The sequence below is a fragment of the Astatotilapia calliptera genome, unplaced genomic scaffold (assembly GCF_900246225.1).
Source record: "Astatotilapia calliptera unplaced genomic scaffold, fAstCal1.2 U_scaffold_111, whole genome shotgun sequence".
Classification (NCBI taxonomy): Eukaryota; Metazoa; Chordata; class Actinopteri; order Cichliformes; family Cichlidae; genus Astatotilapia; species Astatotilapia calliptera.
In genome coordinates, this window is record NW_020535632.1 from 17,508 (window position 1) to 32,424 (window position 14,917).

The 14,917-nt window shown below is 40.8% G+C and overlaps 1 pseudogene; it reads left to right on the top strand.

The window, feature by feature from the left end:
* Window positions 1–1,592: 1,592 nt before the first annotated feature.
* Window positions 1,593–13,500, top strand: LOC113017372 (cytochrome P450 2K1-like; annotated as a pseudogene).
* The last annotated feature ends 1,417 nt before the right edge of the window (window positions 13,501–14,917 follow it).

Consider the following 14,917-nt stretch of genomic DNA (forward strand, 5'->3'; position numbering starts at 1 on the left):
TGTTAAGTCTGTTCAGACGTAAGTTCAGACTCTCCACCATTTGACCTTAGAACTGAAGAAGCTTCTCGGATGAGAGGTGAAACGTCTTCAAGTAACTTAAAGAAGTCCAGACGCTTTTCTTTGCAAGCTCCTTTGACTACGATGACCTGGATGACTGAGAACCTTCACAGACATAAGTAAGGTGTCGTGAAGAAATTGTGATCCCATTCTTGGAAGCACAAAGAAGAGGGGGAAGCACCGAATATGGATGATTTTGGAGAAGATTAGTCTTTCCTTCTAAAAGTTGCAGGGGATACATATTCTTTCAGACTTTGTGTCTCGGTATGCCTTAAAATGGGCCCCTTTCTATAAGGCAAGTCTTTTGTTTAGCAAATTCTTAAGAATCCACCAAATAACCCAGGTGATTTTGGAGAGGATAAAAGTTTCCTCAAGTGAAATACTTGATGGCTTGGAACATGAATCTTTGTTCTATTAGGATCTCTTTTTCTTTTTGATAGTTTCCACTGTAGCTTGGGGAAGTCTGCACTAAGTGCGCACATGTTTATTGACATCGATCAGAGTGTCTGATAGTGTTCCTTACAGTGGCTGGGAAGTGCAAATCACAAGTCCGCAACAAATTAACAAGTGGCTCTTGACGGAAAGGGATTGTCTGAAATACTGGAAGGGACTCAACGGTAGGGCTTTGGAGTTGACATAATGCCGCAATGTATTGTGGGAGCGCGGCACCATATATCTGGGTCACGAATCAAAGCAAACACACTGTGCTGGAAGGACGGTTGCTAGAAACATGCTTAAAAGCAGTTTAAAAGAAAAGGGACGGTACAGAGACAGGTTGCGTCCGGATGCAAAGAGACGGTACTTGCAGAAAATAGCGTACATTGGAAATGTGGAACCGTATGAAATACGGCCGTGGAGTAGAAACCCTGACGACCTACCGCTATTGACGTAGCCTGATATATTTTCGTACCTTGTCTGTGGAGTCAGCGTGTACAAGGTGAACCGGTTTCGCAATTATAAATCTCTGGAGGGACACATTCAAATTAGTGCAGCATAAATTCATTCATGAGGGGGAAATTACAGTGAGAACATGTGGAGGCTGTTAGAGGGATAACATAGTGAGTTCAGTGCATTGATGTGATATTGTCCTGATGGATTTAGTTATTCTTTATGGTTAAAGAAATTGCAATGATTTATTAGTGCAATGATTATTATAAATAATCATAATTATAGATCTTGCTTCCATGTTTGTGTCCTGTGTCACTAAAAGTACATTTTATTGTAGTTTTATACATTGATTAATGACCTGCAAAATCTCCTTATCATATTAAGTGTCCATAACTGTCACTTAAAGTCAAACTTTATGCTTTCTCCATCTTGAAAGTGATTACATCCTTGCATTACATACTTTAGGTTCATTTTCTGCAGGCAGGTTTCTGAAAGAGAACAGGCAGATTTAGAATATAACATGCAGCGTTCTATAGATGGATGCATAAAAAAGAAGAAAAGTTACATGTATGTGCTAACTTTCTAAACACTTTGTTACATTTATGATAAATGGATTAGAAAGTAGATAAAACACATTTATGTCAGCCTTGGCTCATTAAAGTCCTTGTCTTTAAATTAACTTTGTATGTATGAAGCCCCAGGACCGAGACCTCTGCCCCTGCTTGGTAACCTGTTGCAATTAGATCCCAAGAGACCCCACAAAACTCTGTGTGAGGTAAAATAACTCTTCTCAAGATCTGAATCAAAAGAAGCCAGTTTAAACATATTACAATACCTAATGCTATGTTATGGCCCTAGCAGGGTCTCCTGTGAAATGTTAGGGGAACGTAACATGCTATTTAATTATTATTATTTTGAATGATTCTTCCAGCTTTCAAAGGAATATGGCTCTGTATTTACTCTTTACTTTGGAACCAACAAAGTCGTGGTCCTGGCTGGATATGAGACAGTCAGAGAGGCACTGGTCAACTATGCAGAGGAGTTTGGAGAGCGCAACATCTCCCCGATACTTAATGATATAAACCGAGGTCATGGTATGATTCTTTTATATTGTGGTTTATTAAGTTTAATTTCATGTTCATAAATCTGTGTTAGCCCAGGGAAATTGCAGGTTTTGTTATTTGTGATCACTAGAGATATAAGAAAACATGATCGAAACAGGCTACACAATTAACAGCATGTTTCCTCATGTTTTGCAACAGCTGACCAATATCTTGAAGTCCAGGTTTCTTTTCAATCAGAAAAATAATATTTCAAAATAATATTTTAAAGGTTTAGTGGTGCATATTCCTTTGTTCTCGATGTCTGCCATGAGAGTAAGTTCTGCTGTTTGTGACAACATTGTGTTGTACTTTGAGTTCAGTTGATAGTTGGCTTTATAATAACATTTCACCAATGACACAGATGGAAACGTCAGATCAAAAGTGATAAAATGACTCTGAAATAAAAAATTAAAGACCCGTAGAATTACGGTTGAAAACCTTAAAAACAGATGATTTTCTTTTTGAAGAAATGCTGATTTTATTTTATTTTTTTGCTCTGATCTTTGCTGTTTTGCTTGGTTAAGATCAGATTGAGCAACAGCCCCCTTCACTCTCACTGACCTGACAGATCGCTCAACAGCAAATCCCTTTATCAATGTTTTACTTTGTGGATTTTACATTTAACACACATTAGCATGTTATATTACCAGCTAAAGTCACTTTCCCTTGCTTATCCAACTCAGAATCAGTGGTTGGTTGAGGTGGTTTGAAGCGTTATATATTTATTTTGTAATTATCTTTTATGTATATTTTACATTGACGACTCAATGTGGCACAACCTCCTGTTGTAAAATTTTATGTCTTGTAGGGATTTTGTTTGCAAATGGAGAATCATGGAAAGAGCTGAGATATTTTGCCCTCACCACCCTCAAAGACTTCGGCAAAAGACTTTCTCATAAAATCTTGGCAGAGTGTAGCTATCTCATTCAAGTGATCGAAGAGCATAAAGGTATGGAGATAGCATGTATACGCAGTGTTAAAACAAAGACCAATTTAATTTTGCTGAGGTTTGTTTTAATGCTATTAGAATTAATTATTAATGTCTCAATCTTGTCCACATGTTGGGTTACAGGAGAACCATTTGATACAGCACTTCCAATAAATTATGCAACAGCCAATATTATCTTTTCCGTTGTGTACGGATGTAGATTTGATTACAATGAACCGATATTCACAAAAATGGTGAAGCGAGCCAATCATGCCACATGTGTCACAGGTTCTGCATCAGTCCAGGTTTGCTTTTTCATACCCCCCCTTTTTTTTACTCTCTTTAAAAAAAAAAAGAATGACATAAAATGTTAACAGTGACTATTGTTACCTGTGTGGCATAAACTGAATGGTAAACATCTGATTTTATGTTGAAGCAGACTCTGTCTGTATATCAGTTTTTTACTGTTTTACTGTTGTCCATTGAGCCAAACAAAAAATATTCACATTTCATGAGGGGAAGGCAAAATCTAAAATAGTGATTGAAAGCATAAAGTGGTCACAAAGATATGGAAAATACCAAATGTATACGTAAAACAATGCATGACGATGGTGCTTCTGTAAAAATGAAAGTATTACTTGAATCTTTACTTTGTTACTGTTTAATTTTACAGCTTCATAACATGTTTCCCCGGCTGTTCAGATGGATTAAAAACCATCAGGTGGTGTTAAAAAATGTTGAGACGACCATCAGAGATGTAAAGTATTTAATTACGTACCTGAAAGAGACACTGGACCCTGACATGTGCCAAGGGTTTGTGGACTGTTTTTTGATTTGGAAGCATAAAGAGGAAGTAAGACGGCATGTTTTGTCTTTTCTTTTTTTTTGATCAAGGTCTTTTTATTGAACAAAGAATTGCTTCCAACAACAATTATGGCAAAATTAACAGACAGTTGTGCCCCCACCCCCCCAGAACAGTGTAACTAAAACCCAGCCAGAGAGGAAAGGAGAGACAAAATAACATAAAATAAAATAAAGTTACAGAGACAAAGTAAATAATAAAATAAATGAACAACAGCAAGAGAAAAAAAAAAAAAAAAAAAAAAAAAAAAAAAAAAAAAAAAAACCCACTCACACGCACATTAAGCAATAGTATCCGGACTTAATCTTTCAAAGTAAGTAAGAAAAGGTTGCCATGTGTCATAGAACCGCCGAACCGAACCTTTTACAGTGTAGCGGATCTTTTCCAGCTGAGTATAGTACATGACATCCTTAACCCATTGCCCATATACAGGTGGAAGTGGCTCTTTCCATTTCAATAATATCATTCTACGGGCCAAAAGAGTGCAGAAGGCCAGAAGATCAGAGTGTGATTTGGAAAGACTGGCATCACAAGGCGTCACTCCAAAAATAGCTATAAACGGGCAGGGTGCAATTGGAACACCAAATATGTTGGATATGGTTTCAAATATGCTTTTCCAAAAGCTACCCAGTTTTGGACACGCCCAGAACATGTGAAATAGGGAAGCAGGCTCTCGTCTGCACCGGTCACATGTGGGGTCAAACCCATCCTTGATTTTGCTCAGTCTAGTTTTAGACCAATGGAGACGGTGAACCACTTTGAACTGAATCACCACATGTTTAAGGCAAATAGATGATGAAGAAATGCTATTGATTATCTTGTGCCAAGTCTCATCTGTAATCCGTTGGCCAAGATCACTTCCCCATCGTTCCCTAAGTGATTGCAATGTGGACAGCCTAAAATTACTCAACAGCACATAAACATCACTTATAACCCGCTTAGCATTTGGCTTAAAATCAAAAATATCATCCAAAAGGGATGGTGGTGGACAGGACGGAAAGCAGTCAGTATTAGAAGCAACAAAATTCCTGAGTTGTAGATACCTGAAAAAGTGTGACTGAGGGATCTTGAACTTGTTCACCAGCTGTTCAAATGAGGAAAAGATATTGTCCGTGAAAAGAGCAGCCATTGACGTTATTCCCAGCTTTGTCCATATGTTAAATGCCTCGTCCGTCAAGGATGGGGAGAACATGCAGTGTCTATGCGGTGGTGCATTAAGAGAGAGTTCAGTCTGTTCAAAGTGCCGTCTGAGCTGATACCATAACTTCAGTGAGTGGACAACAAGAGGATTCGTGGTGAAGCTGGAGATCGGTCTCGCCAGAGGTAATCTGGCACACAGCAAAGACACCAGGGAGGATTGACTCACCGATAGCCGCTCCAGTGTTACCCATGATGATGATAAATTATCATGGTCTTTCATCCAGTACAATAATGCTCTTATATTAGCTGCCCAGTAATAAAACAGAAAATTTGGGAGTGCCAAGCCTCCTGCGCTCCGCGGTCTTTGTAATACACTCTGTTTCAGCCTAGGTGGTTTTTTGTTCCAAATGAAGGAGGAGATTTGACTATTTAGATTATTAAAAAAAGACTTGGTTAAAAAAATTGGAAGACACTGAAAAAGATATAGAAATTTAGGGAATATAGTCATCTTAATGATATTTAATCTACCACCCAGCGAAAGAGGCAAGGACTCCCACTTTCCAAAATCCTCCTTTAGTTTAGACAATAAAGGAAGATAATTAGTTTTATACAAGTCTCTATGATTCTGCGTAATCCAAATGCCCAAGTATTTGAACTTGTTATAGCTGAGCTTGAAAGGTGCGAAAATAGACGAAAGTTCCCCGGTTATTGTACCTAAAGGCATTGCCTCACTTTTCCCGAAATTCACCTTATATCCGGAAATTGTCCCGAATTCCTTAAGTACATCTAAAAGTTTAGGGAGGCTATTTGAAGGGTTGGAAATAAACAAGAGCATGTCGTCGGCATAAAGAGAGACTTTATGCTCGATATCCCCACGACGTATTCCCTCAACCTCAACACAGTGTCTTAGAGCAATAGCTAGCGGTTCAATTGCGATGGCAAAAAGGAGAGGTGACAAAGGGCACCCCTGTCGTGTGCCACGCTGAAGCTGAAAAAAGGGGGACAGACTATTGTTGGTCCGAATGGCCGCTACAGGGTCACAGTACAATACTTTTATCCAGGATACAAAATTACTCCCGAGGCCAAATTTTTCAAGCGTATGGAAAAGAAAGTCCCATCTCACCCGATCAAACGCTTTCTCAGCATCAAGTGAAATAACAGTTTCCAATACAGTACCTTTGACGTGGCTATAGATTATATTTAATAAACGTCTAATATTAAAAAACGAGTACCTGTTTTTGATAAAGCCTGTCTGATCAGGTGAGATAATGGAGGGCAGATGTTTCTCTAAACGGCGGGCCAACACTTTAGCAAGGATTTTGGTGTCGGTGTTCAGCAGAGATATTGGACGGTATGAGCCACAATCTAAATGATCCTTATCCTTTTTTAGAATTAGGGAGATCACTGCCTGACGCATTGTTGGAGGCAAGGATTGTGAGAGGAAAGATTCTTCAAAAGTCGATTTTAACAATGGATTCAATTGGTTAGAAAACTTCTTAAAAAAATCGGAAGGATACCCGTCGGGGCCAGGTGATTTTCCAGACTGCATACTCCGTATGGCCATTTCAATTTCAGCATCAGAAATGGGCTCCTCCAAACTGGTGGCCGCATCTTCTCCTAAGGAAGGGATATCAAGTTTCTCAAAGAAATTTTCTAGAGCCAAGTCATCCTTAGCCGGGGGGGAGCTGTATAAAGTCTGATAGTATCTAAAAAAACTATTATTTATACCTTGGTTATCCGTGCATCTTATTCCCTGGTCATTCCGGATCTCAGGGATAGCTTGATTAGCTGTTCTTTGTCGTAGCTGATGAGCTAGCAGCTTGCCTGTTTTTTCTCCATGCTCATACGAGTAGCTACGCAACTTCGAAATTAGATACTCAGCCTGTTTTGTAGATAGAAGATTATATTCAGTTTGTAATTTCAGCCTACGTTTATATAATACCGGGTCAGGGGAATGGCTATATACAGCGTCTAGTTTAGTAATTTCGTCAGCCAATAGAGAGAGTTGCTCAGTATCCCTCTTCCTTTTGTTCGCACAGAATGAGATTATCTGGCCTCTCAGATATGCTTTTAGAGATTCCCAAACAGTTGATGGTGACATCTCTGGAGTTTGATTGATGGCAAGAAAGAAATCTATTTGAGACCTAATATAATTAACAAACTCTTCGTCTGCTAACAATACGGGGTTGAACCTCCATGGCCGATAATTGGAGTAGGCATTGGGAATACGCAGTGAAAGAACAACAGGTGAATGATCTGAAATCACCATGGCCTTGTAATCACAGTCTGTCACCAAAGGGAGGAGTTTTTTGTCCAGAAAGAAATAATCTATACGAGTATATGTTTTATGGACATTAGAAAAAAAAGAATATTGACTTGAAGTTGGGTTACGAAATCTCCATACATCAGCTAACCCGTAGTTATGAAGAAAACGCTGTATAACACGTGCTGATTTTGAAATAGGCGTGCATTTGTGCGAGCTGCGGTCCATAGCAGATAATGAGCAATTTAGGTCCCCACCAAGAATAATATTATGCGTTGCCATGTTGGGAAGCCGTGCAAAGACATTAGTGAAAAAACTATGATCGTCCCAGTTAGGGGCATAGACATTCGCTAAGATCAAGGGGAAACCATATAAATGTCCTACAACTACAACAAAACGGCCTGCAGGGTCTTCATCTACAGTTGTGGCTATAAATGGTAAAGTTTTGCTTATCAATATTGCTGTCCCCCGAGCTTTAGAATTAAATTTAGAGTGATATATCTGGCCTACCCATCCAGACTTGATTCGAAGATGATCAGAGGTACGCAGATGCGTTTCCTGGAGAAATGCTATATCCGTTCTAAGTCGTTGTAAATGAGTAATAACCTTTTTCCGCTTGACTGGATGGTTGAGTGATTTTACATTCCAGCTTACAAAATTTACCACCCGATCACTAAATGATCGCGCTGTGCTCATCCCTGCTCAAATAGTAAAATATGAAAGCTCCAGATGCACAACAGGCATAGGAGAAGAGGAAAGAGAGGGGAGGAAGAAGAAGGAAAAAAAAAGAAAGAAAAAAAAAAAAAGAAGGGAAAAACAAAAAACACATTGATAAGTAAAATAAACATATCTGGCTGAAGCCCAAACCAAGAACACAATGAGCAATTACACCAGATCGAACATGGTGACTGCCAAACCCCCTGCAAACAGATCCACACATATAGCCTAGTGCTTGTTTGGGTTACTATAAGCCAGACTCTTAGGCTCCCGCTGGCCGCTTGACATAACATATCCTACAAAGAAAAATAGTCAATAAAATAGAAAAAGAAAAAGAAAATATATATATATATATACACATACATATATCGACATCCAAACAAAGTATAGAACTTTTCTAAACCCAATGGTATTGCCATGAAATAAAATGAACCAAAATGTGTTTATGAAATAAGTTTAAATGTCTGAACAAGAAGTGTCTCTTCAAGCTTTTCATCACCGTGCGAACGCTACAACAAACAGTCATGTACACTCAGCCGTAACTGAGACAACCAACCGTAGCACTGGCGCTCCCACATAGAGCGACAGGCGCAGCCTCCTCAAACGTTGATAATATGTTCGTTAACATATTCCATTGCCTTCGCCGCATCCAGAAATTCTTTCTCCTCCCCGTTGTGCGTGATACAAAGTCGCGCTGGGAACCTGATCCCAAAACGGATACCTTCCTGCTCGCGGAGAAGTTTCCGGACTTCTGTAAAAGCAGCCCGAGCTCGGGCCACCGAGGTCGTAAAATCCGGGAATATTGCAATCGGTTGTCCATTGAACCTCAGCGGAGCTTGGGTCCTGGCACGGCGTAGAATTTCCACACAGTCCTGGTAGTAATGAAGCTTGGCTATGATGGCCCGCGGGTTACCACCCGGCCTTCTCGGGGCCAGACTCCTGTGTGAGCGGTCGACAATAACATCTTTATCCATACCCAGCGCTTCACGTAGTAGCGCGGATACGGCCGTGGTGGAGCTCGAATCCGGGCCCTCCGGGACCCCCATGATACGGATATTGGATCTCCGCATCCTGCCTTCCATGTCATCACATTTATCTTTCAGGTCAGATAGCTCCTTCCTCAAAGTCTTCACCGTAGATTGCAAGGTGACCACCTCATCGCTCCACATTGACAGCCCGTCCTCTACTTCTTTCACCGTGGCCTTAACTCCATCCATTTCAGCGCGCGCTGCCGCCGTATTGTTAGCAATCTCATTTCTCACTTCTTGCACGTCAGCCCTAATGTTATCAAAATCTTCTTTCAGTGCATTCCTGAGTTCTTCTTTTAACACCACGCTGATATCATCTTTAATGGATTGAAGAAGCTCTAATTTCAGGGCATCAGTGTCCACAAAGCGCCCATCGCTCTGCTGAGCCCGTTCCTCAGTGGTCGCTGAGCCGGGCGCCGCCCTTGGGCCACCATTGGTATTCTCGCCCGAGGATGCGCCGGGCCTAGCCGCAGTTCCTCCGGTGTACTTGTATTTCCTTAGGTTCGATGCCATTTTGTCTCGAGTGAAGCTTTAATATAGTATATAAAACTGTTAGCTTCCCCTGTGACATAAAATGAGACTTTGTAGGTTGAAAAAAAACTATTTCTGAAACTCTGTTAGCGGGAGCCTTCAGAAACACGTCCTACTCCATTGCTGGCTCGCTAGCGCCCCCTTGTTTTGTCTTTTCTAACATTTTAAAAAGTGGCTCAGTGTTCAAAACAGTGTTTTAGTTTTGTTATTATACCTTTTCTTTTTCTTTTTTTAGGAATTTGGAATTGACGACTCTCACTACAGTGAGGAGAACTTGATATTCACAGTGATTGACCTGTTTGTTGCTGGTACTGACACCACAGCAGCCACACTGAGATGGGGTTTGCTGTTAATGGCTAAATATCCACACATACAGGGTAAGGAGGCAGAACTCTCCTCCAGAAATTTTATTTCTGTTTTCATAAAGCCCCTCAGCCATTAGAAAACTGAATATTTTCTAAATAGATATCGACAAAGGCAAAAAAATACATTTCATCAAGGTATTTCATGCATGCAGGAGTTTTGGTTTAGCCACAGCTCTTTGTCTTATGGTTTCCATACTACACAGACTTAATGGCAGGATAGTGTTGGTTAAAGTTTAATGTTCAGCTCAGGTAAGTACAACAAGGAACTCAACAACAGGACCAAACACACCACTCAAAAACTATGGATAATTTTCTAGAACTTCATTTCCTTTCCAGTAGGTGGAGGGTTAGGGTTTCCTAGAGCTAAAACTTAAGCTTCCAACAGTGTGAGAGTGGAACAGGCAGGTGTCCTTAAGAATGAGGTTGGTTGCTAGCCTTTTAGCTTACTTACCTGGAAAACCTAAGTGGCCTGAGCACTGAGAAGTCAACAATCTGGCAATGAGAGAAAAAGGAGCTGGGGTTAGCAGTAAGTATCCACTGATTTCCGTTCCTCTGGCAGTATTTCAGTTTCTTCAGTCTTTGTTCTATGCATTTACCTTATAGTATAAACTCTTCAGTTAAGAGGTTGTAAAAAGATAATACATTTCTGATATGAAATCTTTTGTTAAACTTTCAGTAAATGTTTATTGGAGCCTGCTTTGACAAACATACAGCTCTTGAGTCTTTTTCAGCCTTTACAGATCCTGATTTCAAATTTAAATTCTTCTTAGTGGGGGGAAAAAAACCACCCGGTTTTTCTATATTGGGACTATCATAATGTGTTGGGCCGCACTCAAACGCAGAACTTGTGCAAGTTAAGTGATTTCATTTACAGTGACGGTGAATTGTGGTATTTACAAAGTGTTTTAGCCATTCACAGTTCAAGAGTCTCTTATTTACAAAGTCCAACAAGGGAGGTGATTCCAAACTTCCAGCGCTGAAACAAATTCCTCCTCTTCAGCCACACAAAACTCTCTCCCGTACACTCCACTGGGACGTCCTTAACAGAGGAAATATGAGTTAGAAATCTTTGTGAAGAGAAAATGAGAGTTTTTTACAGAGACGATGAGGAGATTGCTACTGCGGTTAGACCGCACTCAGGTGAAAATTGAAAGTCAGGTCCCAGCTTGGATAGTTGTCAGCAGATTGCAAAGTGCCTCACAGATGCTTGATTTCTTCAGGCGTGTTCAGGAGTGGGTGGAGGTAAAGAAACAGGTAAAGCACATACAGTGGCTTGCAAAAGTTTTCGGACCCCTTGAACTTTCCCACATTTTGTCACATTACAGCCACAAACATGAATCAATTTTAGTGGAATTCCACATGAAAGACCAACACAAAGTGGTGTACACGTGAGAAGTGGAACGAAAATCACACATGTAATCTAATGTCAGTACAAATACAGCTGCTCTGTGACGGCCTCAGAGGTTGTCTAAGAGAATATTGGGAGCAACAACACCATGAAGGGATAAAGTTACTGAGAAATTTAAAGCAGGCTTAGGCTACAAAAAGATTTCCCAAGCCTTGAACATCCCATGGAGCACTGTTCAAGTGATCATTCAGAAATGGAAGGAGTATGGCACAACTGCAAACCTACCAAGACAAGGATGTCCACCTAAACTCACAAGCCGAACAAGGAGAGCGCTGATCAGACATGCAGCCAAGAGGCACATGGTGACTCTGGACGAGCTGCAGAGATCTACAGCTCAGATCTCATGTGGGGGACACAGCAAACATGTGGAAGAAGGTGCTCTGGTCAGATGAGACCAAAATGGAACTTTTTGGCCAAAATGCAAAACGCTATGTGTGCCGGAAAACTAACACTGCACATCTCTCTGAACACACCATCCCCACTGTCAAATATGGTGGTGGCAGCATCATGCTCTGGGGGTGCTTCTCTTCAGCAGGGACAGGGAAGCTGGTCAGAGTTGATGGGAAGATGGATGTAGCCAAATACAGGGCAATCTTGGAAGAAAACCTCTTGGAGTCTGCAAAAGACTTGAGACTGGGGCGAAGGTTCACCGTCCAGCAGGACAACGACCCTAAACATAAAGCCAGGGCAACAATGGAATGGTTTAAAACAAAACATATCCATGTGTTAGAATGGCCCAGTCAAAGTCCAGATCTAAATCCAATCGAGAATCTGTGGCAAGATCTGAAAACTGCTGTTCACAAACGCTGTCCATCTAATCTGACTGAGCTGGAGCTGTTTTGCAAAGAAGAATGGGCAAGAATTTCAGTCTCTAGATGTGCAAAGCTGGTAGAGACATATCCTAAAAGACTGGCAGCTGTAATTGCAGCAAAAGGTGGTTCTACAAAGTATTGATTCAGGGAGCTGAATAATTACGCACACCCCACTTTTCAGTTATTTATTTGTAAAAAATGTTTGGAATCATGTATGATTTTTGTTCTACGTCTCACGTGTACACCACTTTGTATTGGTCTTTCACGTGGAATTCCAATAAAATTGATTCATGTTTGTGGCTGTAATGTGACAAAATGTGGAAAAGTTCAAGGGGGCCAAATACTTTTGCAAGCCACTGTAATAGGGCAGTCTGCTCCTGAACTCTGTTTGTACTCATGATGGAGAATTTGACTGTCCCACTCTGAGCTTGTGTCTCCTAGAGACCTCTTCCTGTTAAAAGGGAGTTCTTTCTCCCCACTACCACCAATAACTTGTTCATAGTGGATGGTCTGATCTTTGGGTTTTGCTCTGCAATATTGTAAGGGTTTTGTGTTTATAATATAAAGTGATCATTGGTAATATGTGGTAAAATGAATGCAGACAAAACCTTTCTATTTATTTTGTGTCTACAGAGCAGGTCCATGAGGAGCTGAGACATGTAGTGGGAAGCCGAAAAGTCAGTGCTGATGATAGGAAAAACCTGCCGTACACTGATGCAGTCATTCACGAGATCCAGAGACTGGCTAATATTCTACCTGTATGTCTTCCTCACCAAACTAGCCAAGATGTCACCTTCCAGGGATACTTTATCAAAAAGGTCAACTGCTCATCCACAAAAAATACCCTTTATTTGACATTTTGATTCACCTCTGATAACTTGAATCGCACATCTATGATAAATGTGCTCTTTTGCCTACAGGGAACTATTGTATTTCCCCTTCTGTCCTGTATGATGAGAGTGAATGGGAGAGCCCACACACTTTTAACCCTTCTCATTTCCTGGATAAGGAAGGTAAATTTGTCAGGAGAGATGCCTTCATGCCCTTTTCTGCAGGTATGACAACTTTATCAGGCTTTTGTTAAGAAAATTTGCATTTGCACAGACATGACTTGTTTAAATAAGCGTAAACTCTTTGCATTTGCAGGTTACAGGATGTGTCTTGGAGAAGGTCTGGCTAAGATGGAGCTCTTCCTCTTCTTCACCTCCCTTGTTCAGCGCTTTTGCTTCACTCCTACACCTGGAATTACAGAGGATGAACTGGATCTCACACCAGCTGTGGGATTCACCACCCCTCCTTCATCCCATAAGCTGTGTGCTGTCAGTCGCCAGTGAGAGAGGGCTTAAGCAGGGCTTCTCCTAAGACCCAAACTCTTCCATCGCATGCATTTTTAATTTCTCTTTGATATTTGCTCATATTGGAACCCGATGAATGTAAAAACAAAGAATTACCACATATATATATATTTTTTTTACCTAATTTTTGTTTCTAAGAAAAATGAGAGCCACATATGAGGATATTCATTTAAAATTTCGATAGAACAGTAGCAGTATAATGTCCTCGTAAGTGGATATCAGGCGCTTGTAGACCAAAATACTCAATTTTGGTCTAAATAACCCAAAATGTGATGTCCACATATGTGGACGCCAGGTCCTAGGAGGTTAAAGTGGATGCCTGCGGCAAGCAGAAGGATCATTTTTCAGCCACCACTAGCAGATGTCATGATCCTTAACGCCTGGATTGTTGAGCAAAAGCAGATGTTGTGAGATAAAAGGATATGAATGTATTTCAGTCCTTCACATGAAGGCTAATAAAACTGTATTAACAGGAATGAGTGGTGATCTTTAGAGATGGGAAAACTGGTCTCATTTTTTGCATGAATTTGCTGTTTTTCTATTTTCTATTAATATCTATTAAATCAGAAAGAAACTGTTCCTTAAGAAATACCAAAAATATATAAAATGCCACACCATGTTACAGAAAGACAAAGCATCTCATAATATGAGAACATTTCAAATCAATTCAATTCTGTTTACTGTGAATTCAAAAGTTGTAATATTTAAACCTGATCAGATTTGGTTTAACATAGACTGGCATCTCCATTTAGCTGATTCTTTTGCACATGTAAACAACAATTTTCAGACTGATGTATTATTTTGGTTTGGAAAAGAAGAAACTGAACTTTCCTCTGTCTGTGTGTAATGAGCACAGTGGCTGGCTAGCTCTCTTTCCTTATTAAACCAGCCAAGATTTGAGCTTCCAGGGAAACTTTATTGAACAGATTAACTGCTGCAGTTTCACTACTTGACAATAAACCCCCCCCCCGCCTGTGCCGTTTGGTTCTTTTGCCATCAGAATTATTGTCTAAAGGCAAAGAAAGATGCCCAACAGATTTACTTTACCAAATGGACCATCCCAGCCTTGCTGTATTGGTCTATTTGATTCACCTTTGGCTCCAGGACCCGACAAGCAGCCACCAGGAGTGAGCCGGTGTGTACCTGGACGCCCATCCCCAGACACAAAACCCACCAACGCACCGATGTCTGAGGGCGCCTGCCACTGGCAGGGGAAGTGGTGGGGGGAGATAGGCCTCCATACCTTGGAGGGCCTGAGATGTCCCTAGAGAGGTGGCGTCTGATACCCAACCTGACATATAGACACAGACAAACAGGCACACACAGATACAAACATCCATTCCCACCCTCATGCTCTCATATGCAATTACTCAGCACTCACCCAACGTGGAGACAGACATAGAGAGACACTGTACACACAATCACACTCCCCAAGCGTACTCTAAGCCCCAGGTCTAGGT